Genomic DNA, 27374 nt, shown 5'->3' on the forward strand with positions numbered 1-27374 from the left:
GAGACGAATGCCCTCTCCATTGGCCTTGGCCGCGATGACAATAGGAGCCAACCACTCTGTGCAGGTTACAGGTTGTATTATCTCTAACTCACACAGTTTGCGCAATTCTTCTTCTAGAGGTGCCTTCAACTTGAGGGGTACAGGGCGAAGTTTATGTACAACTGGTTTTGCATTATACTTCAATTTAATTCTGTGCTGGAACATGTGCAAGCACCCAAGCTCATCTCTGAATAGTTGCCCAAACTCCTCACAAATGTTTCCACACCCCTGGTACTTGTCAGTGAGTAACACCTGTTCTGCACTATTAGGATCTAGGATGATTCCCAGCTCTTTTTGGTGAACCCAACCCAACAAATTGGATCCTGATTCTACTACATACACTGGACCAAACGTTTCTCTATCTTTAAAACGTAGTTGAACATTTTTCATGCCCACCAAAGGTATTTTCCCTTTGTTATACCCTGTGGGAGAAATATCAGGCATTTTCAATTGTTTAACATTGCAATTTTCCATGCAGACAAAATCATCTCTGTTCAGTAAAGTATAAGGTGAGCAAGAATCTGCATACATTTCTACACATTGGCCATCAAGGAAGACATCACATTTTGGATAAATAGCATTTACTGTTCCTTCTATATCTTTTACCTGCAAAATAATTTTCTCTAATCTTTGTCCTATGCACTTTACCTCCTTGGCTGTACTCTTCTCTGTACTCTTACCCTCACTTCTAGAATATTGTTCACCATCCCTTCATATTCTCGCAAAATGCCCTCTCCTATTACATTTTTTGCATGTGACAAACCTGGCAGGGCACTGGTAAAAAGTTGCAAAATTATTATTACTTCCACACCTGTAGCATTTCGGTCCCCTCTCTTTGGTTTCTCCTCTGATGCTGTGATTATGTTTAGATCTTATCTTACATATTTCACTGACCTCCTCCTCATGTTTTATAGAATCAACCTCCTCCCCATTAGTTTTCATCTCCTTAATACATCTGGCTGTGTGTTCAACAGACTTAGCTATTTCAATAGCTTCTTTTAAACCTGGGTTCTTCGCTAGTAACTTCTCCTGGATGCGGGGGTTATTGGTACATCTAACAAGTTTGTCCCTAATAAGGGAATCTGTTAGACTACGAAATTCACATAACTGCGTTAAACCCCACAAAGCAGCAATAAAATTCTGTACAGACTCCTGCTTTCCCTGACTCCTTTTGAAAAACTTATGGCGTTCCAACACCACATTTACCTTGTCTCCAAAGTGTTTCTCTAACTTTTCCATGGTTTGCTCATACTCATCCACTACTGTCTCATCCTGTCCTTCCTGATCTATCATAGGTAAAGACTCATATACCTTGCGCCCGTGCCTACCTAGATTGTGTAATAAAATGTTTTTTCCTTTCAGACTTGTATTTTTCTCCTCCTACAGCTATCAGATACGACTCAAAAAGTTTCACCCACTCCTTCCAACTTATTTCAGGTTCACCTAACTCATTCAGGAAAGGCGGGGGTTGACTCATGCTTGCTGCTGCCATAATTAATCTTATGCTCAGTACACCTAGAGAATGTAGTTACAAAATATTCAGGGAAAAAATAACAGTAGTAAATATCACAATGAGCAACCCTTGGAGAAAAAAAAACTATAATTTTACATTAGCTTCAAATCGGTAAAAATACCGTAAATGACAAATTCCTTAGATTTCACAGGGTCTGTGTAATGTCCTTCATCCGCCAAGAACAAGATTCAGTCAGGAGGCACAGCGGGTTTATAAAAAGGGGGGCAACCCAGAAAGTTGTAATAAAAAAGCAGTCAGCAAACTAGGGCAACAAAGAGTTAATATCCTCACAGAAAGGCCGGCCCTTGGCTACTGGCGCGCCGGGAACGTCCCCGCTATCCAGTTACCAGGAAATCCTGACGCTGACTGAAGTTTCCGGCTCCACAACTCCTCCACACCCGATGGCTCTGGAGAACAGCTGCCCTCGTCCGCGATACACCCTTGGAGCAGCAGACAGCAGGTGACTGTGATGATTAAGATGACGGAAAGCCTTCCACAGCCCCACACACGCACTCCAGTCGAATGCACTCGGAACACAAAATAGGACGTCGGCAACCACAGGAAGCTCTACTGTGAGGAAGCTCACAGTGAGCATCTACTTGATGAGTGGCTTGTAACGTGCCACAAAGCAGAGAGGGGTTGGCCTAACGGCTAAGGCGCTCGACCTCGGACCTGGGGATCTGGGTTCGAGTCTCGGTAACGACGCCAAAAACCCCCTGTGATTCTGGGCAAATCACTTAATCTCCCCGTGCCTAAAATGAAAAGTGTGTCCTCATGTAACGTAACTGGTGCTATGTAAAGCGCTCTGATAACTGATTCAGTTCGGTTCTAGTTCGCGCTATATAAAACTCTGCAAAAAAAAAAAAAAAGCTCTGGCCGGACGACACCACAAGCGAACAGCACGCTATAACCAGGACAGGCTCTCCTCAAAAACGGTAGAATCTTCCCTTTATTTCTATTACTTCATTGTTGTTGCTTGGCTTATTAACACAACCGGCCGATTCCTTCAGCATATATAGAATGGGCAGCCAAAAGCTCACTCGCAACAGCCAAAAAGTTAACTTCTTGTGAATAGGCGCTAACTCTGTGATATTAGGAAACTGCTACACCCAGAGTCACTCGGAACGCATGCTCTCACCTCCTCAGGATTGAGATCTTGACACGATAGCAGTAGCCGGTTAGCATGGAAACGAGATGAGGAGCACAGCTTACTTCCCTTATTCAGCAATTACGACTTTCAATACGAATCCTTGTAGTCCAATTCTTCTTTGATTCTTCCTCTACTCTTTTAATTGTGTGGAGAGAGCACTCAAAGGGGAGATGATTAATTCCTTCCCCCTGCGCAGTTCCGTCGCCAGTGTTAAAAAGATATAAATATCCAGAGACCAGAATAGGAGTAAACAGGTCTGTTTATTAATCATCCACTCTCCTCACTGGAGAGCTTCTCAACATTCCATGGCAAGCTCCAAGGCCGGCCATACCAACAGGGTCAACAGGGAAGGGGTGGTGGGACATACCAATAAGGAGAATAAATTACAACACAAACCTTTTAGAAATCTATGTACAATAGGAGACCTAAAGAAAGAGGGCTAGTCTGGCATCGTCAAAAAAGCAGACAGAGGTGAAAGGTAACCCTTGAGAGTTCCCAAAGCAGAGCCCTGCTGAGCAAGGGTCAGAATGAACAAAAGAATAGTAGAATGAAAAGCAGAAAGAGGGTCAATAGACCTTTCAGTACAGTATAATACACATTTCTGCCAATAGCAGGTGTATACAGTCTTAGTGAGGGGCTGCCTGGCTGCCAAAATAACGTTGCGTACTTCAGGAGGAAGGTCAGGAGCCATCAACTGCTGCCGCTCAATCTCCATGCCTAGAGGCGCAGAATTGACAAGTTTGGTTGGAGGACCCTGCTCTGCTGCTGCAAAAGAAGATCCTCCTAAAGGGGCAGCCTGATCAGAGGATCAATGCTCATGTTCAGAAGCTCTGAATACCTGACTCTCCTCACCCAGCCAAGAGCCACAAGAATGACTTGGGCCCAGTCTCTCCTGATCTTCTTCAAAACCCTTGGCAAGAGTGGTATGGGTAGTAAGGAGTACAGCAGGTTTGAGCTCCACTCGCGATGAAAAGCGTTGACGAGCGATAGCCGCCTTGGAAACTCCAGTGCGCAGTACTGCTGACACTGCACATTCTCTTCAGAGGCGAACAAATCTTACCAAGATTCTCACCACTGTTGAAAGAGACCTTGCGCCACCTTCGAGTGAAGACACCATTCGTGATCCGCTAGGCATCGACAGATGAGTTCGCCCACCCTGGAGTTCATAGAACATGCCAGGGTTGAACCACCAGGGTTATGCCCTGCTATTCCAGCCATGTCCATAGAGGCAGGGCCTCTCTACAAAGGGCCCACAACCCCACCCGCCCTGCTTGTTGCAGTACCACATGGAGGTGGTGTTGTCCGTGAACACCTGCACTAACTTCCCCTTGACAGAAGGAAGAAATGCCTTCAGTGCCAACTGAATCGCTCGTAGCTCCAACAAATATACGTGGAGCCCCGACTCCGCCGGAGCCCAGTGTCCTCTGATCTCCAACTCTCCCAGATGGCCACCCTATCAGGCTGAAATATCGGTATCATAGGCTGAATATCCTGGACTCGTTGTTTGGGAGGATAGACACAAAACTGCACTGTGTCCAGAACAGCTGCGATGAAAGAGAGCGTCTGAGAAGGAGTCAGGTGTGACTTTGGCACGTTTATAGAGAACCCCAGTGAATGCAGAAGGTTCCCCGTATTTTGAAGTTGGAAGACGACTGCCTGGGGCGAGGAGGCCTTAAATAGCCAGTCGTCGAGATAGGGGAAGACAGCCACTGCTAACCTGCGCAGATTAGCTGCGATCCCTGCCATCTCCTTGGTGAACACCCGAGGGGCGCTGGTTAGGCCAAAGGGGAGCACAGTAAACTGAAGGTGCTTGCGGCCTACCTAGACCCGCAGGTAACGCCTGTGGCCTGGCAGAATGGGGGTGTGAAAATACACATCCTGCAGGTCCACTACTACCATCCAGTCACCTTGGTCTAGGGCAGACAAGACCTAAGCCTGAGTGAGCATAATTTCTCCTTCTTGAGGAAGAGATTGACGGTCCGAAGATCTAAAATGCGCCATAGTCCCTTGTTCTTCTTCGTATTCAAAAAGTAGCGGCAATAACAGCCACTGTCTACTTCTGAAACCGGGACCCTTTCTATGGCTCCCCTTGCCAAGAGAAATGTAACTTCCTCCTAGAGCAATTTTAAATGATCCTCTGTCAGCCATTCCTGATTTGGCAGAATTGGAGGAGAAAAGGAAAGGAAGAGAATAGCCTTCCTGAATGATCTGCAAGACCCACTTGTCCGATGTTATGGACCTCCAGTAGTGAAGATGATGATGAATGCTCCCGCCAACTGGAGTGTTGTGGTCTTACAGACTCAGACTTGGAGTGCTTGGAGGCTGTGGCTGCGGAGAACAGGGTGGCCGATGACTTCTGGCTTCCATTCCCAGGCCAGAATTAACCATGTTTACATCCCCGCACAGATTGGGAACCTTGCAAAGGATGGTGGCAAGGATAGGGCTGATGCGGCTGGAAACCCCTTATGTTGCGACGAAAGGAGTGAAAGGTAGACTGGCCAAGAGGAGTAGTGGAGAGACCCAAGGATCTAGCCGTAGCTTGCGAGTCCTTGAACCTCACTAGGGCCGATTCCGCCTTTTCCCCAAAAAGGCATGTCCCATCAAAGGACATGTCCATCAGATTTGCGGGACATCCCCCGAGAAGCCAGTTGTCCTAAGCCAGGTGTGGCACCGCAAGGCCACAGTCGTGGAAATAAGCGAATCAGTCGTATCAAGGCCACACCTGATGGCGAATTTTGCTGCAACTCTCTCGTCCTTAACAGCTGGAGAGAGCACAGCCCGGCCCTCCTCTGGATCTTGTGGCAGCACTTGTGCAACCCTCCCCCAAAGAGAGTGGGAGAAACGCCACAATAAGCATGCGATATTCACCAACCGTGATGACAGTCTGGAAGAAGAAAAGATTTTCTTCCCAAATGAATCCAGCCTCTTGGATTCCCTATCCGGAGGGGCAGAAGGGAACACATCCTGGGACGTGGAGGCCTGCACCACCAAACTTTCTGGGTTGGGCTTAAGGAAATTTGGGTCGCACAGAGCCAGGCGATATTGGCGGGCGATAGTACTAATCACAAGAGCCCCTGTGCTAGGCATTGACCACATGCCTAGAAGGACATCAGTAAGTGGTTCACTAAAGGGCAAAAGGGGTTCTGAGGTGGAAGCACTTCGGGCAGGAGATTAGTCATAACCTCCACTGAGGGTAGCTCCAGTCCACGGATCTCAGCTTCCCTCTTAACCACCATGTCATAAGATGCCCCCTCCTCCATAGCCCTAGATGGCAGAGATAGCATGCCAGTATCTGGAGAAGTGTCCAGTCCACTGGCCTCCCCAAGTTCACCATACCAGTCCAATTGCTCTGCAGTCATCCTGGTGATCTAGCGGGTTCATAGACCGCTCCCATTCCTCTCTGACATCCACAAAGTGCTCAGGCGCCAACATAGAATCACTGGGTTTAATCGGCCTCAAGCAACATCGTTCCAGCTACAGGTCGTCGGGAATGAGGATGGGGCTGGCACCGCAGGCACTGACTTAGCGTCGACCCGGATCGGATCCCTGAGGCCCCATCGAGGCTGTGGCCAGTATAGACTGTGTTCCATTGGATGGGGGGCCACCCCTGACCCAGCAGGGCCCAAAGGCTCACCAGAAGGGTCGGCCTGCTCAAACACACAGCGCATGGCCTCGTAAAACTCTTTAATCTGAGCGGGGTCGCTCTGGCTTCCACAAAGGGGGGAGGGAGTCGCAAAGTCGACCCTGGCTCCTGCTCTGCAGAACCGTGCCTGGAGCATCAATGCTCCTTACCTCCTTTGTCAACGGACGACATTTGAGGTGAACACGAAGTCCGCTTGGACTTCATTTTCTTTTTGTGCCTCTTCAAAGATAGTCCTGACGACCCTGATTAAGATGAAGAGGACTTTGGGCTCCAAGAGCGACCTTCTCTTCCTTGATCGGGACCGGGACCTCCGTGGGGTCTCACTTGACGGTGTTGGCTGTCAGGCAGCAAGGAGCTTTCGAGCCTGCTCCCTCAAGGCCTTAGGAGCCATGGCCTAACAGTCCGAGCATGAACTTGGATCATGGTCACGCTCGAGACACCACAAGCGTTAGACGTGGGGATCAGTGACCGAAATAGGCCAGGACAGGACCTACACAGATTAAACCCAGTCTTCCTTGAAGACATCCCTCGCACACAATGAAAAAATACAGAAGTCGAGAAAACAACCTGTAAAAAAGCGACAGAGGGGTAGTTCTTCCCGGATCGGTGCTTAACTGGTGCGGAAAGAAAATAACTGATGTCCGCGCGCTTGGGTGGCGCCTATATGGATACTGCGACATCATAACCGAAGCGAACAACGCTAACACCGTCACTCGGAGCCGAATGGAGTCACCCGACAGTGTGCTAAAGGGGTATTGCTCAAAAAAAAATTCTGGATCCAGCCCGACTCTTGGGAAATTCAAACGTAAGAAATCTGCAGCTAGAAGTCTCTATCAGATATATTAGAACATTGGAATGTTAGGAGCTCCATTGAAAACAATGGAGTGCTCCCGGCTTATAATGGCTGGTATAAGCCTGGAGCTCTAACATTCCAATGTTTCTTTGTTCACAGCAGCTCTGGCTGTGAACAAAGTGTACAGGAAGCCTGAGGAGATTCCAATCCCCTCACGCTCCCATAAGACTTTGTTCTTTTTTGTTAGAACATTCCGCCCTCTAGTGGCAGAATGTTCTAATAGCCTTATAGCCCTTCGTAGCTGGGCTATACCAGCTATTAAAGTCCCTCTTCCTTGTTAAAGGCCCTCGCCTTCGGCTCAGGCCTTTAGCGCTGGAGAGGGCCTTTAATAGCCGGTATAGCCCTCTACGGCGGGCTATAAGGCTATATTAAACATTACTCTTTAACATGCTGATCTATTTTGTTTGCATTGTTTTTGTTACCTTTTGGCTGAAGTGTTATCTTCTAAGGCCTTTGAAATGCTTTTCTTGCCAAAAACAATTTCTTTTTCTTCTACCTAACTGGTATAATCTTTTGAGAAAAAAAAATCATTCTGGGACAGACACTAAAGCAAAGGCGATCAAGAGGCAGGTGTGTTTGCTCATCTTGGGGTTGGATGGGAAGGGTGAATTCAGGAATTTACATTGGGACCTTATGACCTTTTCTGTGTTACCATATTGTAGAAAGTCTTCTCCAAACATTTTTGAGCCATCTTCAGACACACTCCCTGGCAAGCAGCATACCATCCAAATTCTCACTTCCTTGACTTGCCTCAGGGATCAACTGTCTCCATTTGCAGAAGGCCTAGAAATAAGAAGAAGATCTATTTCACTAGTGAGAGCTTGATGGTCTCGCTGCTCTCTACCTTGACATCCTTACCGTACCTTGACACAGGGATTAAAGAGAAAATCAAGTCATTTCCCAGCAGGCCATTCGGGATTGCTTGCACCAGGTATTTTAATGGGTTGCGAAAACATTAAGGGCTGGACACAATAAAGGCTCTGAAATTGACTTGAGAACTTCAAAGGAATTCCCTATTTCTGAGTAAAGCAGAGCGTCGCATTTCTCAATATCAAGGAGGCGTGTGATGTTCATGTAGCCCACCAACAATTGGGATTTAACCACAATGAGAAGGGCCTTCAAAGACTGTAGGGGGGATGGAGGTATGGCTATGGAGGCACAATTATGACCTCAAAAAGCACTGGTGAGACTCCTGCAGTAAGCCACATTCAATTCTGATGAGACAGACTTTCTTCGATCTACAGCGACTACTGGAGAAGAAAACAAGTTACTTACCCGCAACTTCAGTTATCCAGTATTGGTATCTTTCATAGATTCACATGCTTAGAATCATCCCCGCCGATGAGATGGGAGTCTCGCGGTATAAGAAAATATATACATAATAGTCATAAAAAACATTATACAATAGGCTAATAGGGACAGCAAAGTCATTACATTAGCCTATCTTACTCCTTTTGTAAAAAGAACAACATTTGGAACACAGGCAATCAGGCTGCAGCACCCTCTTAGAACACTCCACAGAGAGGCAAACCCTCAGATTTCGTAGCACAAGTGACAGTAAGTATGTACTAGCAATAAGGTAAGCCTCTCCGGGGAGGAGGGTGGGTCGCATGTGAATCTATGAAAGATACCAATACTGGATAAGTCAAGTTACAGGTAAGTAACTAGTTTTCTTATCCAGTATTGGGGTATCTTTCATAGATTCACATGCTTAGAATCAGAATAGTTAGCAGTAAATAATCCTTAGTTGTATAGTGGATGGTGGGTACCATAAGAAAAACAATAGATACCTCGTAAAAACCAATACAGCAATGCAATACAACATTCTGACCCTAATATGGGGAAACACTGCATACATATGCATCAAAATATATATATATATATATATATATATATATATATATATATATATATACATACACACACACATATATAGATATTTGAGAAACTCAGTCTAAAAAACCAGAAAGAAACAATACTATATATATATATATATATATATATATATATATATAAATATATATATCGACAAGTAATGATATAATCACCTCCTTACAGAGGCTTACCTTATTTAAAAAGGTTTCGCAACACTGCTTGACCCACTGCTGATTCAGCTTCTGTCGCTAGATCGAGACAGTAATGCCATGTAAAAGTGTGCACATTTTTCCAAGTTGCAGCACAGCAAATCTTCTCCAAAGGTACTTCCGCAAAAAGAGCAGTAGATGAGGACACTATCCTTGTGGAGTGAGCTTGGGTTTCATAGATAAAGGATGTCCAGTTTTAGAATGGCAGAAATAAATAATTGATCCAACTTTCTGATGGACACAGTACGTGAAATATAGAATTTTAGACACATTTTAACATCCAAGGTATGCAAAGACTTCTCAGCAGAGGAAGACGGATTTGGAAAGAACACAGTATAACAGGCTCATTAAGATGGAATGTAGAGGGAACCTTCGGAATAAACGTTGGATTCGTTCTGAGGAGGACATAATCATTGCTGAAATTCAAATAAGGTTGTTTGTTAGTGAAAGCATGGATTTCACGGTCTCGCCGAGCAGAGGTGAGCACCACTAAAAGTGCTGTTTTCCAGGAGAGGTACTTGATGTCAGCCTTGTGAACAGGCTCAAATGGATGCTTCATTAGCTGTTGTAACACCAGATCAAGCCTCCATTCTGGAGGAGGAGCTCTGACGGGTGGAAAAGTGCTGAAAAGCCCCTTTAGATATTTTTTGTTCAAGCGATTAGAGCAAAGGGATGCCGATTGTCTGTAGGTCGAGATGGCCTCTAAATGTAACTTAACCGACGGAAACATAAGACCAGACTTAGATAACGATAGAAGATAAGGCAGAACTTTATCTGGGGAGCATCTTAAAGGATGTACATTTTTGTCACTGCACCTAGAACAGAATAATTTCTATTTTAAATTGTAAGTCTTTAAAGTAGAAGGAGCTCTTGCCCTAGAAAGAATATATCTACAATCCTGAGGTACATCTATCTCCTCGAATTCTGTGAATCCAGAAACCATTCATGAAGATGCATTTGGACTGGACGAAGATGAAGAATCTGGCCCTTGCTCATTGAGAACAGGGTCGGAATTGCAGGAAGTCGGTAAGGTCTGCGTTTGAACAGTAGGAGAAGCTCCGTGAACCAATGCTGATGGGGACACCACGGAGCAATGAGAGTCATGCAGCGTGGTTCCACTTTGAGCTTGGGAGCAACGGAAAGGGGGAAAGAGCATAAGCTAAGATCCCTGTCCATCTCATCATGAAGGCATTCCCCCACAAGCCCTTCTCCGGTTCCCAACTGGCAAAGAATGGGCACTTCCGATTGCTTTTGGAGGCAAAGAGATCCAGATTTGGTTTGCCCCACATCCGAAATATGTGTTCTACAACTGTTTGATCCAACTCCCATTCGTGACAGGACTTCGAAGTCCTGTTCAGAGTGTCCGCTAGAGTGTTGTGAATTCCCGGCAAATGTTCCACCTTTATCGTGATGTTGTGAGAAAGCAGCCATTCCCAAATGCTTTGAATTTCTTTAGACAGTATGTGTGAACGGGTACCTCCTTTCTTGTTTAAGTGATGCATGCAAGTGGTGTTGTCGGTTCTGATGAGAACTGTTGACCCTTGAAGCCTTGGGGGAAAAGACTGCAACGGCAGGAAAATGGTTTGAAGCGCAAAGAAATTGATATGCATTTTTGCCAGTGCAGCGGACCACTTTCCTCGTATGCAAAGATCTTGAAGGTGTGCGCCCCACCCTTCTAGGGAGGCAACTATAGTGAGGATGAACTCTGGCACAGAAGGAAGAAAAGTGAGCCCAATTAAGACATTCTTGGAGCGCAGCCACTAACGTAGCGCTTCCCGCATAATTGGAGTTACTTTCACTATGTCGTCGAACGACCCCGAAATCTGCAGCAATTGGCTGTCTAGCTCCTCTTGGATCGGCCTCATCCGTAGACGGGTGTGAGGTACCAACAGAATTACTGAGGATAGTATTCCCAAGAATGATTTGATGATTCTCACAGAAACTGACTGTCTTCTTTGGAGGTCTGATGCCAGAGACATCAGACGTGATTGCCTTTCTTTGGACAAGAATGCCTTGTCTTGGATAGTATCCAAGACTGATCCTAGAAATTGAATCCTTTGGGAAGGACAAAGAACTGATTTTTGAATTTTGAGGGACAGCTCCAGAGATTGAAATAGTTGAAGGCGTGGACGTTGCTCAAGAAGCCTGCCGAAAAGAAGGAGCCTATATTAGCCAGTCGTCCAGATAAGGAAAAAGTTGTATTCCTTGAAGTTTGAGATGAGCCGCCACCGGGGCCACGAATTTCGTAAAGACTCTCAGTGCTGAACGTAGACCGAAGGGGAGGAATTAGAATTGAAAATGAGCACCTGCCACAGTGAAACAAAGGAATTTCCGATGTTTGGGGTGAATGGGGAAGTGTAAGTATGCATCCTGGAGATCCAATGTTGTCATGAAATCTGCATGGTCCAGAAGCTGTAGTATTTCGTTAAGTGTGACCATGCGAAAGGATTTCTTTTGAAGATATTTGTTCAGCTTCCTTAAATCCAGGCTAGGCCTCCATTCCCCTGACTTTTTCTTTAATAGAAAAAAGCGGGAATAAAACCCTTTCCCCACCTGAGAGTAGGCGACTCTTTCTATTGCTCCTTTCGAGAGCATGGTTTTTGCTTCTTTCCTGAGAAGAGCATGCTGTGGAGGATGTTTCTTTAAAGGTGGGTGAGGAGGAGGGATACTGACAAATTCCAGGGTATGCCCAAATTTGAGAATATCCAAGACCCACTTGTCTGTGGTTAAACTTTTCCAATTGTTGAGATGTCCGGATACATTCGGACTCCTGTAAATCAGGTGTGGCAGAGCTGCTGCAGGTGCTAAGAAGTCATCACTGTTTTCTAGCAGAATCCCGGCCTTGAGGTTGTCGTCTTCTATTCTGCTGTCTATAAGCGGCAGCTGAAGGGTTTCTGTAGGACTGCTGCTGCTGCTGTTGATAGTTATATCTTCCCTGATTACCCTGGTATTGGTATCTTTGATAGCCACCACGAAAGGAATACGATCCTCTGCCTATAGAGCCCCGAAAAGTAGACTTTCTATATTGTAAGGTGCTGAGGGCTCTGGCAGTGTCAGTATCTTTTTTGATGTCTTGCAGAGCCTCGTCTATATGTTTTCCAAACAACATATCACCGTTGAATGGCATGTCCAAAATCTTTGTTTGGACTTCAGAGCGAAAGGTGGTAGATTTCAACCATCCCTGACGTCTGAGGACTGCTGCTCCAGCCAGTTGACGAAAGCCCAAGGAGGCTAGGTCCATAAAAATATCAATTATTTGGGATGCAACCCTTTCTCCTTCCAGGAGAATTTTTCTTGCCTCCTGCTTCTAGTAATCAGGCAAGTAGTCGAGATTTGGGGCAATGTCCAAACATAGCTGGCAGTCATATCTCCCTCGAATCGCCAGTGAGTTTGTAGCACGAACTGAAGCACCCGCCATGGTGGTGAAACGCTTATCAATGTTATCACGGCGCCTCCCATCGTTATCCGGCGGTGCTGTCACAGGAATGGATGGATTCCGAGACTTACATTGAGCAGCCTGATAAATAACGGAATCTGGTCTAGGATGGCTCAGTGGCAGGGGTTACATTCGAGTTTACCACTGTTCCTATCAGACTGTAGTGCACCTGTGGTGTTTTACCAAGGTAATGTGCCCAGTGGTAGAGTCACTCAGGGCCCAGGCATTCACATTATCTTATACCTAGAAGACATCCTCCTGATGGATCAGTGTCCTTGAATCCTTTCGCATCATCTGCAGATGACAGTGTCTCTCCTAGAATCCCTTGCATTTGTTACAAACCAACAGAAATCAATACTGACCCCATTTCAAGCGTTGATGTTCCTGGTGTTTGTTGGGAACTCGGTCTGGACCACCCTCAGCCTTCCCTCCAGGAAGATGACAAGTATCAAACATGAACTGTGTCATCTAGTGGCCAGATCTTTCACCTTCCTACGGCAGACAGTGAGGGTGGTAGGGCTTCTATTGTCCTCAATCCAAGTGATTTTTTCTGGATCTCTGCACTTTCATCTCCTCCAACGGCTGAAAGCTTTTCACCTCAGGAGAGGTCTCACATACTCCTAAATGGTTCACCTGTTGGAGGAAGCATGAGAGGAGATCCAGTGGTGGGTGGCTCATATGGAAGCCTGGAATGGGCGCACGGTCTTCGGCTCCCTTCCAGACCTGGTGATAGAGTCTGAAGGCCAGGCAGCACGAGTTGGGAGCCAGTTATGTGTGGGGAAATGCATAAAGTGTTATGAAACAATGATGGCGGATATCCGCACCCACGGAGAACGTCAGCTGCAGATTGCACTAAGGAAACCATACAAATCGGTCTCCTCTACCACCATTGCAAGATGGGTTAGATGGGCCATACAGGAAGCTGGCATTGACAGCACAGTATTTGGGGCCCACCTGGCCAGAGCAGCCATGGCATCGAAAGCCTTTCACCCGGCCAGAGCAGCCATGGCATCGAAAGCCTTTCCCCTTGTGGCTCGCCTGGAAGATAACCTCAATGCAGCGGACTAGTCTTCCGATTCGACCTTTACAAGGTTCTACTTCAAACCAGCTCCAAGTATTGATTTGCTGGTTGTGGATAAGCTTTGAAACAGCATAACCCTTGCATAGAATGAAACAACTTCTAGCTTTTGTAATGGAACATTTAAATTTTTTTAAGGCCACGTAGGCGGAGAGTGACACCTGTCATTGGACGTCTCCTTTCCTATGATTGGAGAGTTTTCACATTTAGGTAGTTATGTCTGAATTTATTAGGTTCAAATGTAATTCTAATTGTGGAACATTGAATATGTAAACTTGTGCTGCACGGTTATGTTATCCGGTTGGATTTCCAGCTTCATACATCTATGTTCTTTCTCTTCAGGATCTGACAGGGCTTAAACAGGAATAGAGTTGTCGCTATCAGTCTGCAGTCGCAGGAAGAAAGAGGAGGCAGTGATAGCAAAAGACTATCAAGGGATCCTGCCTCAATGTGATTGGCCCTTGGTTTTTTTTGGGAATGATGACTTTATCCCTGAGGTTCATGCGAAATTAAGTCTTTGTTGTTGTTCACCGAACTGCTGATTTTAATACAGTAAAGAGAGAATACAGCGTAATCCTCACTTCCGTGTCCTCCTTAAACCAGATAAGGACCCCCGACAACTAGGTTCTTATCAGCCCATAGCCCTGCGGACTATAAAATCTACGGGAAGATACTGGCGGATAGGCACGCCACGGTCCTCCCGAAATTGATCCATTCAGATAAAAACCGGTTTGTACCAGGCAGGAACACCTCCTACAACATACGGCTGCTGTTCCATGTCCAGGATCAGATATGTGAACGCTTTCCCCGGGCGGCGTGTCTGGTCTGGAGAAAGCATTTGACACCCTTTCATGGCCGTATCTATTTCAGGTCCTGCTTTGTATGGGAGTGGGGCCTCGTCTTCAGGCATACACCAAGCTAATTTATTCCACGCCCACCTCCAGAACGCGACTAGGGCCCCTTATATCGGCCCATTCCCAGTATGGAGAGGCACCCAGCAGGGCTGTCCACTCCTCCCCCAACTCTTCGCCTTGGCGATGGAACCTCTGGCAATCCATCTTCGTAATCAGGGGGAGAACTGGGGCATCCCAATTGCTGACTCCATGCACGTGGTGTCGACGAACGCGGATGACGTGCTCATTTATGTCCGCGATATTACAGCAGACCTTTCCCCTACACTGCGCATATTGCAGGATTTTGAGGCAGTGGCGGTACTCAAAGTAAATTGGTCCAAATCAATTATTATAGTTGATTTGGACCAATATAAGACCTACCCCCATGCCCAATAAGACTGGGTGAAGTCAACATCTCCTGGAGCGGTTTGATACCTGGGAGTTTGACTATACGACGCACCCCAACATTTTTTACAAGGGCAATTACCGCAAAGCAATGGCTGGCATTAGATCCTCCATACACTTTTAGAAGGATCTCCCCTTGGCTGTCACGGGAAAAATAGCAGTTGCTAAGATGATCCTCGTCCCGTGATTACTATACTATTTCTCTAACCGCCCAGTGGTCCCTCCGCAATCCTTTTTTCGCAAGCTTGATGCCCTCCTCGGGACCCTCATATGGGGATAAGGACGCAGGAGCATCGCCCTCGCCAAGTTGCAGGTGCCCCTTGACCAGGGGGGACTAGCCGCCCCATCCTTTGAGGCATATTTTTTAGCCGCCCAACTGCAATGGGTCTGACACTCGACAGCGGGCCGAGCACGGGGGGAAGGGATCACAACATCCGGGCAAATTCATACCCCAATCATCACCCGAATGCTACTGCCATGGGTGACGCCGCCTCCGACCAAGCCAATCGCGGTGGCGCACGCCTGCCTAACACCCATACACAGAATGAATCACACAGCACCTATGTATTCCCCTCTCCTGCCATTGGCGGGGTTCCCTAGGTGTTGGGCACACTACACTGAGCGGAAGCTCCACACTTGGACAGAACACTCACTGACGGAGGTGGGCGCTTGCACTTTACCTCAACGGACAGCTGCAGATCTTCGAGACATTGATAGAGGAACTCAACCTCCCTAGAGGACAATTACTTTTACACCGACAACTACTGGAAGACGGTCGTAAAATGTGGCACATGACAGACACAAAAAAACCCCACACTCGGTAATCCATGTACTATTGCAAATGGGCCCAGGACGCCACAAAGTCACTTGGATATACAAAGCCATACGGACCCTCAAGCCGCCCACCCTCGCACCCCTCCGGGAGAAATGGGAAATAGATTTCCATAGAACACTTCATGATAAGTAATGGGCCCACGCCTTGAAATTTCCCCAAAAAGTTTCCAGCAACTATTGATTTAAAAACATACAACTACACATTCTACACCGGGCATACCTTACCCCTGAAAAGCTTAAGCAGTATTTCCCAGACAGTTCCTTCACATGTCCCAGAGCCCAACGCCTCTTTCCAACACATGTTTTGGGATTGTCCAACGCTCCAAATCTATTTGGACAAAATTCATACAGCCCTCCGGGCAGTCGCAGGGCTTCCAGACCTACACACCTGGGAGGCCAGCGCTCTCTGCATTTGCAAGCATCGCAAGAGCATGAAAGTGGAGATGCGCTTTGCGTCCTTAGTGCTTCTACTGGCCAAGCGGTGCATAACTATGCACTGGAAGGCACCGGGGGGTCCCCCTCTAGCGACATGGGTGAAACGGTCAAGAAATGGTGCGCAGAAGAGGAAGAGGTACTCAGATCAGAAGAAGTTAAAGGAGCCCTTAAACATCCTATATCTATGTCATGGCCATGCTGCTACTTCATTCCATCGTATAGGAAACATTGACGGCGCCGGATTCCCGGCTATCCGTTCCACGGTGGTGCACACACCCGCTGCGGCAACTCAGGGTAATTCTTAGAGGGGTTAGAAGCTTGTTGGGTCAAGACTGACAACAGTGAGTGCGCTATAGATGCTATACTCAATGCCTGCCCCTCCAAACTCTCCCCCCCACCGGCACATCCCTAGCTAGACATCATGCCATAATGCAATACCCAGCATGAGATTGCCTTGATTTGTCTGTGAACCGTTGGTCATATGCCATTTTTTTGTATTAAGGCCAAATTGACTATTAATTTGTCACTTGTCCAGTTCTCCCACACTTTTCCATCACCACTCTGACCCCTCCCTTCCTTAAGGAGCACTAAGTGTGTTTACATATTTATGTATTTTATGAATTACTTACAATTGATTGCCTCTGCTTGTTGCGATTAAAAACAATGCTGCTAATTTCTACTGAATTTTGTTTATAATCAATTGGTATTGTTCTATATTGTTCTTCTCTGTTCTGGGACCACTTTGTTTGTATCATTGATTCACCCAGGTCCCAGTGACTTATTTGGGTCAACCCCCGTGTTCATAACACATAATGCAATACCCAGGCGGCCAACACCCAGCGGAGCAAAGTACGACACAGTGTATCCCAGTTATACCTTCCCCGTTCGTTCCAGTTTTTATCATTACTGGCGCACAACAGCCCCTAACACATAGGGCTAATAATGAGAGTGCACATCACAACCCAGTACAAGACACAGACTACCTTGCATGAATGCCGATATCGCCTCACTACTCGTCCCACAGCAACATCACCAATTGTTGGGACTGTGCAGGGGGCCATACAACACGATGCAATCCAATTTCATGTTCAGGTGTAAAATGAATGTAATATACTTTTTTTGTATTGATCTCACCGATACTGATGTGATGTACTTAATCAAAGAAAATGCCAATAAAAATGATTTTCTAAAAAAAAAAAGAAACACCTCGCTTACGTGTCTTTAATAGAATTGAGACTTTCCATTACGAAAGCTAGAAATTTTTTCATTCATCACTTTACGTGGGAGGAGAGGGTGAAGGGCTATGGCCAAAACTGAGCTCTACATCATGCATAGATCCTCCTAGGCATCAGTGTCTTGATCGGTGTCTGTCTCCCCAAAAAAGTGCATATTGCAAGGAAGAAGGTTAGAGACAGGTCCAGTGGAGTCTATGGTACAGTCACCAAGCGAGATATAGCCAGGCTGTGGAGGGATGCTCCCCCTCCTCCCCGTGACCCCCTCTCACAATGGAAGACAGCATTGGACTTCCTTATGGAGCCGGAGTTCCCAGTTTTTATCACCCGTGGATGTCCACAGAAACATACTAAAATATGAGCTAGGCGAGCCACCTATAGGAACATTCCCCTGCAATTACATGAAGGTGCCGAAAGTCTATTAGATACCGAGATCAAATCATTCACGTTGTAATGCCCGCTATGCAATTTCATCTACGGATACAACTGCGCTGCATGGAATCGCTCATCATGCTTAGTTTAAATGGGATGTTTGTATTGGACAACGATTACGTTTTCTTTTTTTATTGGACCCGCAATGGTGTGTGTATTTAAGTTGCAAATAACATATGTACCTTGATAACTCTTCATTAAGCTGTACTGCTTCAAGCCACACCGGCCTATTGTAAGGTTTTCAAAATAAAATATACACACCCTTTTACAAACCAGTGCCTCCAGTGGCATACTGTAACATGAAGGCGCCCGCTGTAGAATGTGAACAGGGGCTTGAGTCAACCATGTTGACTTTATTGGAGTTGGGGCATAATGGGATCCCCTGAAAGACTGAGGGGATCCTGAAAGGTTGGAGTTGTGGGGGCCTGCACCGCAGGGGGGCTTGTGTTACGCCCCTGAATGCCTCTATAAACATCTCTAAATTCAACCTCTGTACAAACGTGAATTGGGCTCCAAAAACATTAGTTCGGTATTGTCTTTTCATGGGTTCTCCATTTTAATCACCTGTCACCCACACTTGAGTCTGCTGGTTGACAGATAATATGGAAATATCCACCTGCTGTCATGACCGGCCTAAAGGAAATTCAGGAAAACTGCGATCAGCGCATCCTAAAACAAGGAGCTGTCAACGATCAGACAGGAAAAAGCGCTTAACGGGAGAGAAAAACAAGGGCTTCTGGGTGGGGGCTAATACATCCCATCACCCTTTTCAGATCACTCTGCTGCCAGATTGTTCTAAGGAGGGTACGATGCAAACCCCAACTCTGTGACTGTGTGGCAGGGAGAAAAGTTACTGTTTAGTAACGGACCAATAAGATTATCGCTGCAGGAAACGCTTCGCTCAATTTTCTGATTACGCTTCTTATCGGGAAGCTGCCGAGCTCGTCGCAAGGAGCCGGTCAGAAGGATGAGGGAGCAAGCGATTCAGATAATAAATGTGCACTGTAAACCGGGGGCCAGACACGGTATTTAATTTCAGTTTACTTCTGTTCAGAAATTTCAAGCTTTATTCAGTGCGCCTTCCTGTTCTGTGGTGGGGAGTGGGGTTTGGAGCTGCGCAGAGGAAGCAGAAACAGCGTGCGCACGCACGGCAGGGTCGGCGCGTGCACGTTACCGAGGCGGGAGAGGAGGCGGCCTGGGCCGCCAGTTGTGCTCGCTTGTCCTATAGGTGCGCAGCATCTTAAGCAGGAGGTCCCATGGACATCACATTCATCACAGGCGCTGCAGCCCCAGCCTTGAGTGGGACGGCCACCTACTCCGTGACAGAGTAAGATAAATCACACGCTGCTCCTGGGCACTGGGGGGCACGGGGGGTTGAGGGAGGCAGGGTGGACCCGGAGGGGATAGGGGGTTGCAGAATGGAGTCATGACGGGGGAGGGGATTCAGCAATGCTCAGCCACCTGTCTGCACTAGGCGTCAGGCAGCTGCTCTCAAAATGCACCATCATGAAGCATGAATGAACACAAGCCCTGCTGGAATTATTAATCCACCGTGCCTTAGGATAACTCAACGTGCAAAAACAAGGAACAGTTGGTTATGTGAACACAGAGTTCTGAGCATGTGCACATCTCAATCCTGTCCTGCACGACCGTCAACCACTTTGCCTATGCAACAATCTGTTTTATAATTCTTGTGTTCAGGACTGCCAGTTAACTTCCCCAGGCAAAAAATATTCTTTCCTTAAGGAAACTATAAAAGAAGGTCCAGTTGTATTCCCCTGCTCAAGTAGACAAGTTAGTTCACAATCTTATTTCCAGGAAGCAAGTTCCGAAGGAACAGATCAACTCAATTCATTAAACAAGCCGTGAGCAAGCACATCCCGAAACCGGAAGTTCGGGAGCGTCACGCCGGTCGTGGAGCGGGACTTCCGTCTTCTGCGAGAAGCCCGAGCCCACGGAGTGGATGGCCCAGAGGAGCAGTGGTGACGCGGGGCTCCCATGCCTGAGGGAGAGCCCACGGTGGCAGCAGAAGTCAGGAGTGGCGGCTGAGGCCGCTGATGCAGTAAGGGCTTAGTTGTGGGGTGAGGCGGCATGGGGGCGGCGGTGTGTGTGTGTATGTCTGTGTGTGTGTGTGTGTGCGCGCGCGTGGGGGGCGGCGGCGGTGTGTGTGTATGTGCATGTGTGTGTGTGATTGAGCGTTTGTGTGTGTGTGTGCGTCTGTCTGTGTGTGTATGCGCGTGTGTGCGTGCCTTCGGCTGGCCTGCGTAAGCGCGTCCACAGACCCTGATCGGCTCGTGCACCGGTCTGTATGACTTGGGAGGGAAAACAACAACAATAGGTCTCGCTGGCGACAGCGCTTTCACGCAGCAACGCCAGGCGAGACCTAAAAAGCACAATAACAAAGATTCATTAATTGCATATTCTGGCATATTTCAAGATGTCCTGGCAGCACCTCGGACACAGGGCTTCCCCATCAACCGCACATTTACATAGATACAACTATACCATAAGAAATCGCCAAGCTATAAGCTATTTGGTCCTGGACCACTGATGCAGTCCATTTTGTTCATGTCTTAGTCACAACAGCATTGCAAATATGCCACAGATTTCATGCTGTAACCGGTCAGGAGAACAACACAGCAATCTCCTCCAACAATGGGGTTCCCTGTCTGCCCCATGCATGCACACAAAAAAAAAAAACATCAAATGAGTTTAGCATCCGCAAACACCAGCTAACCTACAAACCAATGTACCAAAGCCAAAACCAGTTTCATAAGTATGCAACTCAAACAGAAGTCTTTAAAAATACACACGGACACGATCAAGTAACCACTAACCGTATAAATTCATCAAAAATAATCTTCCACCAAAAGGTGCACAGTATTACTGCTATAAATCCACTAAACCCATGTCCTTAACTGTTGCATACTAATACAATTTCTTAAATAGCATAAATAATATTAAGATCTAAAAACAAGTTGCTTTTTCAGGCACATATGCAAAATACTGTTTCATTACCTACACAACTTTTGAAAAAAAAGAATAAGAAAGCAAATGTGCAAGCATAAATTAGCAACATGCACCAAACAATTTGTCAAGCAGCAAATAAAGACACTGAAAAACACAGACACAGTGGGAGGGCATGACCAAGGCAATAAAGACACCTCCGGAACGAACTTCCAACTACACCCAGCCCACAAGCTCATCACCAGTGTGACAACTACATGAAATTATCTCTTGCACGGTGATTTGGGACTGCTGAATGCAGTACAACCATGCTGAGCTTTGAGCCATGCAAATGCAGAGAAAACAGCTGTTGAGTCCAGAGATCCTGGCTAAAATATTTATAGTGATCACATTGGGCATGACACTGGGAGGGGGGCTGTGCACCACCCTTAAATGAGGAGTGGCTGCGACCGTGGTGCAAGTCGACCTTTTGTTGGTGGCGTTTGGCATTACAGAAAGAGCCCTGGAGCGCATTCCGCCTGTAAAGCAAGAAAGGAAATTTAATTGAGGAACGTGATCTAGGTCACATGGCCGGCAGCTGAACAGGAGGGTTGTTTCAGAAGCCTCAAAGATGACATAAGGGGGTGCCAAATGAGATCAGATCGAGATCCCAAAGGTGGAACTTTGAGAGTTGAGCATTATAACAGGCATATTTTTTAGACTCCGCTAGCGGATTGGGAACATCTAGGTATCCACATGGTGGGGGATTTATACATGAATGAAGAACTGATGCCCTTTCAAGCACTACAAGACATGTATGGCCTCCCCGAGGGTGACTTTCTGATTCATGCAGCGGTTACAACCGCGATTCAAAAGCACTGGGGTGGTGGACGAACGGAACCTGTGACCACATTGGCCTGTCAGTATGTCGTAATGGCCGCAGGGACCATTAAGGCGATCACGTGCCTCCAGTCTCGGATGTTGCGTGAGGGATTACGCCATTGGCGGACCTCAAGGCAAGGTGGGAAGCGGGTATAGGCCGTCCGATCCCGGACTCAACATGGGAACACATTCTTAAGAGGGCATGGAAAGGGAGCAGAAATGCTCGGTTCCAACAGATACAGTTTTTCATTCTACATCGGGCTTACCTGACTCCGGGTAAGATCCGGAAATACTTCTGGGTCCAAGATGCGGCGTGTCCCAGATGCTTGGAGGAGGATGTCGAACTGGAACACATAATATGGCTTTGCCCGAATATTGGAAGTTATTGGGAAGACGTAGGAGACCTTTTGAATGCAGTCACGGATCGACAGCTAGATTACGACATGGCTGCCTGCTTGCTGCATTGGTTCCCGCACACGGCTAAAACTAAAATAATCAGCAAGTTTATTGATTTGGGTCTATTGTTGGCAAAACGAGAAATAACTTGGCATTGGAAATCAAGGGAGGGGCCTTCGAGCAAGTGCTGGCGTACGGAATTCTGTAAGTGGGCAAAGTGTGAGAGTACTGTCAGGCTCCGACAAGCGACATGTGTTTGTAATGATAAGGCTTTGGAGATGGCAAGAGAGTGGGTGGCCCTGGCCCAGGCTTTGGAGGACTATCAGCCGGATGAGGGGGATGAATGAGCAATACTCGTGCATGTGATCATCACACAAAGAACAATGATGTGCAAGCTTTCTGTACAATTGGTACTATAATGGGTTATGAGACTCTGAACGTGCCCACACCACCGAATATGTAGGGGGGAGGGCGTTAAGGGGTGAGTTGGGTATTAAACTGGAGACATATTTGACAGATTTGAATGATGTGATACATGTTTTTTATTGTATGGTGACCTCATAAAAATTCAATAAAATATGTTTTTTTTAAAAACAGGCAGATTTTTTACCTGACCCGAAGCTGGAACTTAATGCTGTGACATGGGGGGATTAGCGCCCTGGAATGTATTATTTCACCACTATTTGAACAAGCATTTACAATGCAATTGTCTCGGCATTGTTAAAGTTAGAGCTATTGGCATTGCTTATGACATTATTTTTATTTATGTTTTTGTTTTTAAAACACATAAATAAATAGCATTGTCATTTACACTGCCAATAGCTTAATCTCTCGCCAATGCGAGACCTATTGCATTTGCACCCACACACAGAGCCACACATACAGCCACCCACACACACATATAGAGCCACCCACTCAGAGCTACCCACAGAGTCATTCACATAGAGCCACCCACACACACACACAGAGCCACCCACACAGAGCCACCTACACACACACAGAGCCACCCTCGCACAGACAGAGCCACCCACACATAGAGCCACCCACAGATAGAGCCACCTACAAAAAAAGCCACACACACACACACACACACAGAAAGCCTCAGAGCCACACACACAGAGCCACAGACACACAGAGCCACACACACATACATACACACACACACACACACACACACAGAGCCACACACACAGAGCCACACACACACAGAGACATACACAGGGCCACACACACCCAGAGCCACACACACAGAGCCACACACACACAGAGCCACACACACACAGAGCCACACACACACAGAGCCACATACACACACAGAGCCACATACACACACACAGCCACACACAGAGCCACTGTCGCGATCACCTGCAGTCAGACATGTACGGGAGACAGAGTGAGGGAACAACATATGCCACGTTTCTCTGTTGTGCCTGTCATACCTACTATATACCAGTATGTTAGGCACACTACATGTCCCAGAAGGCCATGGTGGAGAAAAGGTTCTCGTGAGACCTTACAATGCCTTCATAAGCCCCGCCTCTTCCAGAGGACGGCGCTTGACAAACAACCCGGACCGAGGAGCGGATGGTGCTTCCCCGCTGGATTACCTCGGAATCTACAAAGAGATGCGGTGACTCGCTTTGATCCTTTGCCCAGTGAAGCCGACTTTGCCTTCTGCGTGTCACCGCCCCATGTGGAGACGAACGCGTGAGAAACCGGCGTTCTCCTTTCAGCCTGCTTCTGTGAGCCGGCAGAGATTTCCAGCATCTGCCGAAGGAAGCCTCTTTGAGACGAGGATTCAGTGCGCGCTACTCGCAGGTATTTGTTAGTTCCCCCGGCGAGTGGAAGACTGCGCCTGGAGGCGCTCTCCTCCCGGGGGCCTAACTGTGCACATTGTTTATCTTTTGTGACCCTTGTAAAGCCCATTTACCGGAGCCTGGGGGAAAAATATTACCAGGAGTTCTTTGCTTTTTACTTTATACGTGACTGTAACGTGTTAAGTCATATTGCTTCTAAAGAACGCAGGATATGGCATTTTTCTTTCAGTGATTATAACACTTTGTTTTGTTCACATAATACTTTCTGAGGCTGTGGGTTGTACTATACAGTTTGCTCTCGAATTAAAAGAGAGACCTATTTGTATGAAGGCCACCTTCTTGATTTGGAAGTGCAAGCATTTATTGGGCTTTTTCAAAGAAGGCTGTTCATGTGGATATTTGGTTAAACCTGACAAAAAGGTTCCAGAAGTATTACACATAAGGATTGGATTAAGGTACTTTGCATAGAGCGTTTACACACAGTTGTAGTGATGAATGTGGGATGAACGCCTGTACATATCTTACTGTCTTCTTATCTTTTTCTTTACATGCAGAATCTGTCCAGTTGAAGACAGAAGTACTAGAATAGACCAGAGCTTAGAAGTGTACAGTCTGTTTGTTATTTTGTCCCCTTCCCTTTTCCCTTGGGTACTCCTTCTTTCCGCACTCGCGAATGCATGTAGTGCGGTGGAAGAAGTGTTCGGGGTAATAGGGAAGTTACTCTTCACGACATCGCTCCTGCTGGCTGCTGCAGAAGAGGTTAGTGGCGATTTGTGATTTTGAGCTGCTGAAAACCACGACAGCCACACACACAGACACAGAGCCACACACACACACAGAGCCACACACACGGAGCCACACACACACACACAGAGCCACACACAGAGCCACACAGACCCACACACACACAGAGCCACACACACAGAGCCACACACACACACAGAGCCACACACACACAGAGCCACACACACACACAGACCCACACACACAGAGCCACACACACAGAGCCACACACACACACAGAGCCACACACACACACAGAGCCACACACACACAGAGCCACACACACACAGACAGCCACACACACACAGACAGCCACACACACACAGACAGCCACACACACACACACAGCCACACACTCGCACACACAGAGCCACACACACACACAGAGCCACACACACACACAGAGGCACACACACAGCCACACACACAGAGCCACACACACACACAGAGCCCCCACCACACACACAGAACTCCACACACACACAGAGCCACACACACACAAACACACACACCCCCACACACACACACACAGAGCCACAGACACACACACAAACCCTAACTCCGGGGACTCTCCTTATTTACAAATGGGTTATTTGAGGCCCCCAGCAACTCCCAGAGCTCACCCGTTGCTTCTCTCAGTCCAGTGCGCTAGCGTCCATGCCCTGGGCCCTGTCCAGTGGTGATAGTGAGGGAATCTGTCGTGGAGGTGGTCACTGAGGGGGGCGCCAACAAACATTGTCGTACAGGGCGCCACTAGTGCTAAAGCCGGCCCTCAGGACTTGAGGAAAGTTACACCTACCATGTCAGTCACTGGGACAAACTGAGGGGAAACATTCCATCTTGTAACTTTTGGGTGTTCTCACCTCACTCACCGTCACCTTACTCCCCTTATTTGTTATGTTATGTTAATAAAGGTTCTAGAGTGTATGGTTACCGTAGGGTGTCCTGGCGCTCCTGAAGGAGAGGAGCTCGGTAGAATTTCTGAGGTGCAAGGGTAAGCTGTTCCAAAGGCACAATAGAGAAAACTCCCGCCACCCCAACTCGCTTTTTTGACACGAGGAACGATCACTTGTTTTGCTTCTGAGGAGCGCAGTGCTCTCCTGGAACGTACCATATAATGCGTTGTGTCAGATAGGCAGGACCAATGCCCTTTAAGGCCTTAAAAACGGTGCAAAGGGCCTTAACTTGTGCACATTTCACCAGATACCCCTGGATTACAATCAGCAACTAAGTGGGCAACTGAACTTCACTAAGAATTCATTGGTATTACATGAATAAGCACCCCGTTTTGACAACTAATTGGTTAAATCCAGATCAGAAAAATACCCACACTGCTTTAAAACTCTTAGTGCTGGCACTGCCTGCAGTTCTCGCAAATAGATTCCAGTGTTTTTCCTCTGGTGGCTACAGGTCTCAAATTTCCCAGGTCTATGCGCGAGTATCTCACCTATTCCATGCTTTTTTTTACCCCCTGGCATCCTAGTACTTTAAGCCGCAAGTCCCTAAAGTAATGAAAAACGACCAAGTATCACAACGTCAAAGAGAGAAAAGAAAACTTTGTGAACGTTTTTCCAGCATGGGCCTTGGAAACTGAGCGGCAGCTCTTAGACAAGCAACGGCTGGTTATGGGGGGCGATGGACTGTCGAGAAGAGTCCAGCAACTAACGCAGTGGGGCAAATGGGTGCCCCCAAAGGCGGCGGGGGTGATAGGGGCAGAGGGAAGGGGCGAGGGCTGTTATGGAGTGTATATTGCATTCGGGTAGGCCATAAGGTAGTACGATGTACAATTTCACCACCCCCCCCCCCAAAATGCCAGGACCCTTGCCTGCCCCTCACCTGGAAATGCAGTCTGCCCATGTCAGGGGAGGGGGTGGTTTCCTGCTGCCCGGGCTCTGCTGCTGTGTCCCCTCCGGCTTTCTGTTCTCGCTTCTCTTCTCAAAGCTAGCCTCCTCGTGCCGGTCTGCGTGGCCTCCCTCCGCGGGGCTACCCTTCTCCTCTGCGGGCCGCTCCCCCGAGCTCTCCTCGCTCTCGGGTTTCCCCTCTCAGCCGCCCTGGGCCTCCACGTCCTCTTCCTCCGTGAAGGTGGTCAGTCTGCGGGAGGTGACGGGGGAGTACACCGCGATGGCCCATGGGAAGCGCCGTACTTGGGGGCCGAGGGGGCCGGAGTCCCGTCGTGCTCCTGCAGAGCCGGTCTCCACACGCCCCGCCTCAGACGGGACAGGGTGCGGGGCCCCAGCGAGCACTGCACCGAGGCGTCCTGCCGGGGGTTCACCTGCACCCCCACATCCAGAGTGTTGGCCTTGCCCAGGCGCGGGGTCAGGTTGGAGTTCACCTGGGACAGGATGGCCTTAAGCTGCGCCTGCTGGTAGTTGTCTAAGTACTCTCTGGGGTCCGCATGGGAGGCGAGGTAACCCCGCTGCCTCCAGCCCTTGCCTTTGGGGTTCAAATACCTGTAGTTGTACGGCGTGTAGGCCGAGTACATGTAGCTGTCCATATCCTCGTCCGATATCGTAGCCATAGTGT

The 27374-nt window shown here is 47.6% G+C and overlaps 1 protein-coding gene and 1 pseudogene across 10 annotated transcripts in view; both read right to left on the reverse strand.

The window, feature by feature from the left end:
- The window catches only part of BOLL (boule RNA binding protein), a 1385263-nt gene that overhangs the window by 1098325 nt on the left and 259564 nt on the right, over positions 1 to 27374 (reverse strand). The window lies entirely within an intron of this gene.
- LOC144825290 (uncharacterized) lies at positions 11569 to 27369 on the reverse strand (annotated as a pseudogene).

This window comes from Lissotriton helveticus, chromosome 3_1, assembly GCF_964261635.1.
Source record: "Lissotriton helveticus chromosome 3_1, aLisHel1.1, whole genome shotgun sequence".
Classification (NCBI taxonomy): Eukaryota; Metazoa; Chordata; class Amphibia; order Caudata; family Salamandridae; genus Lissotriton; species Lissotriton helveticus.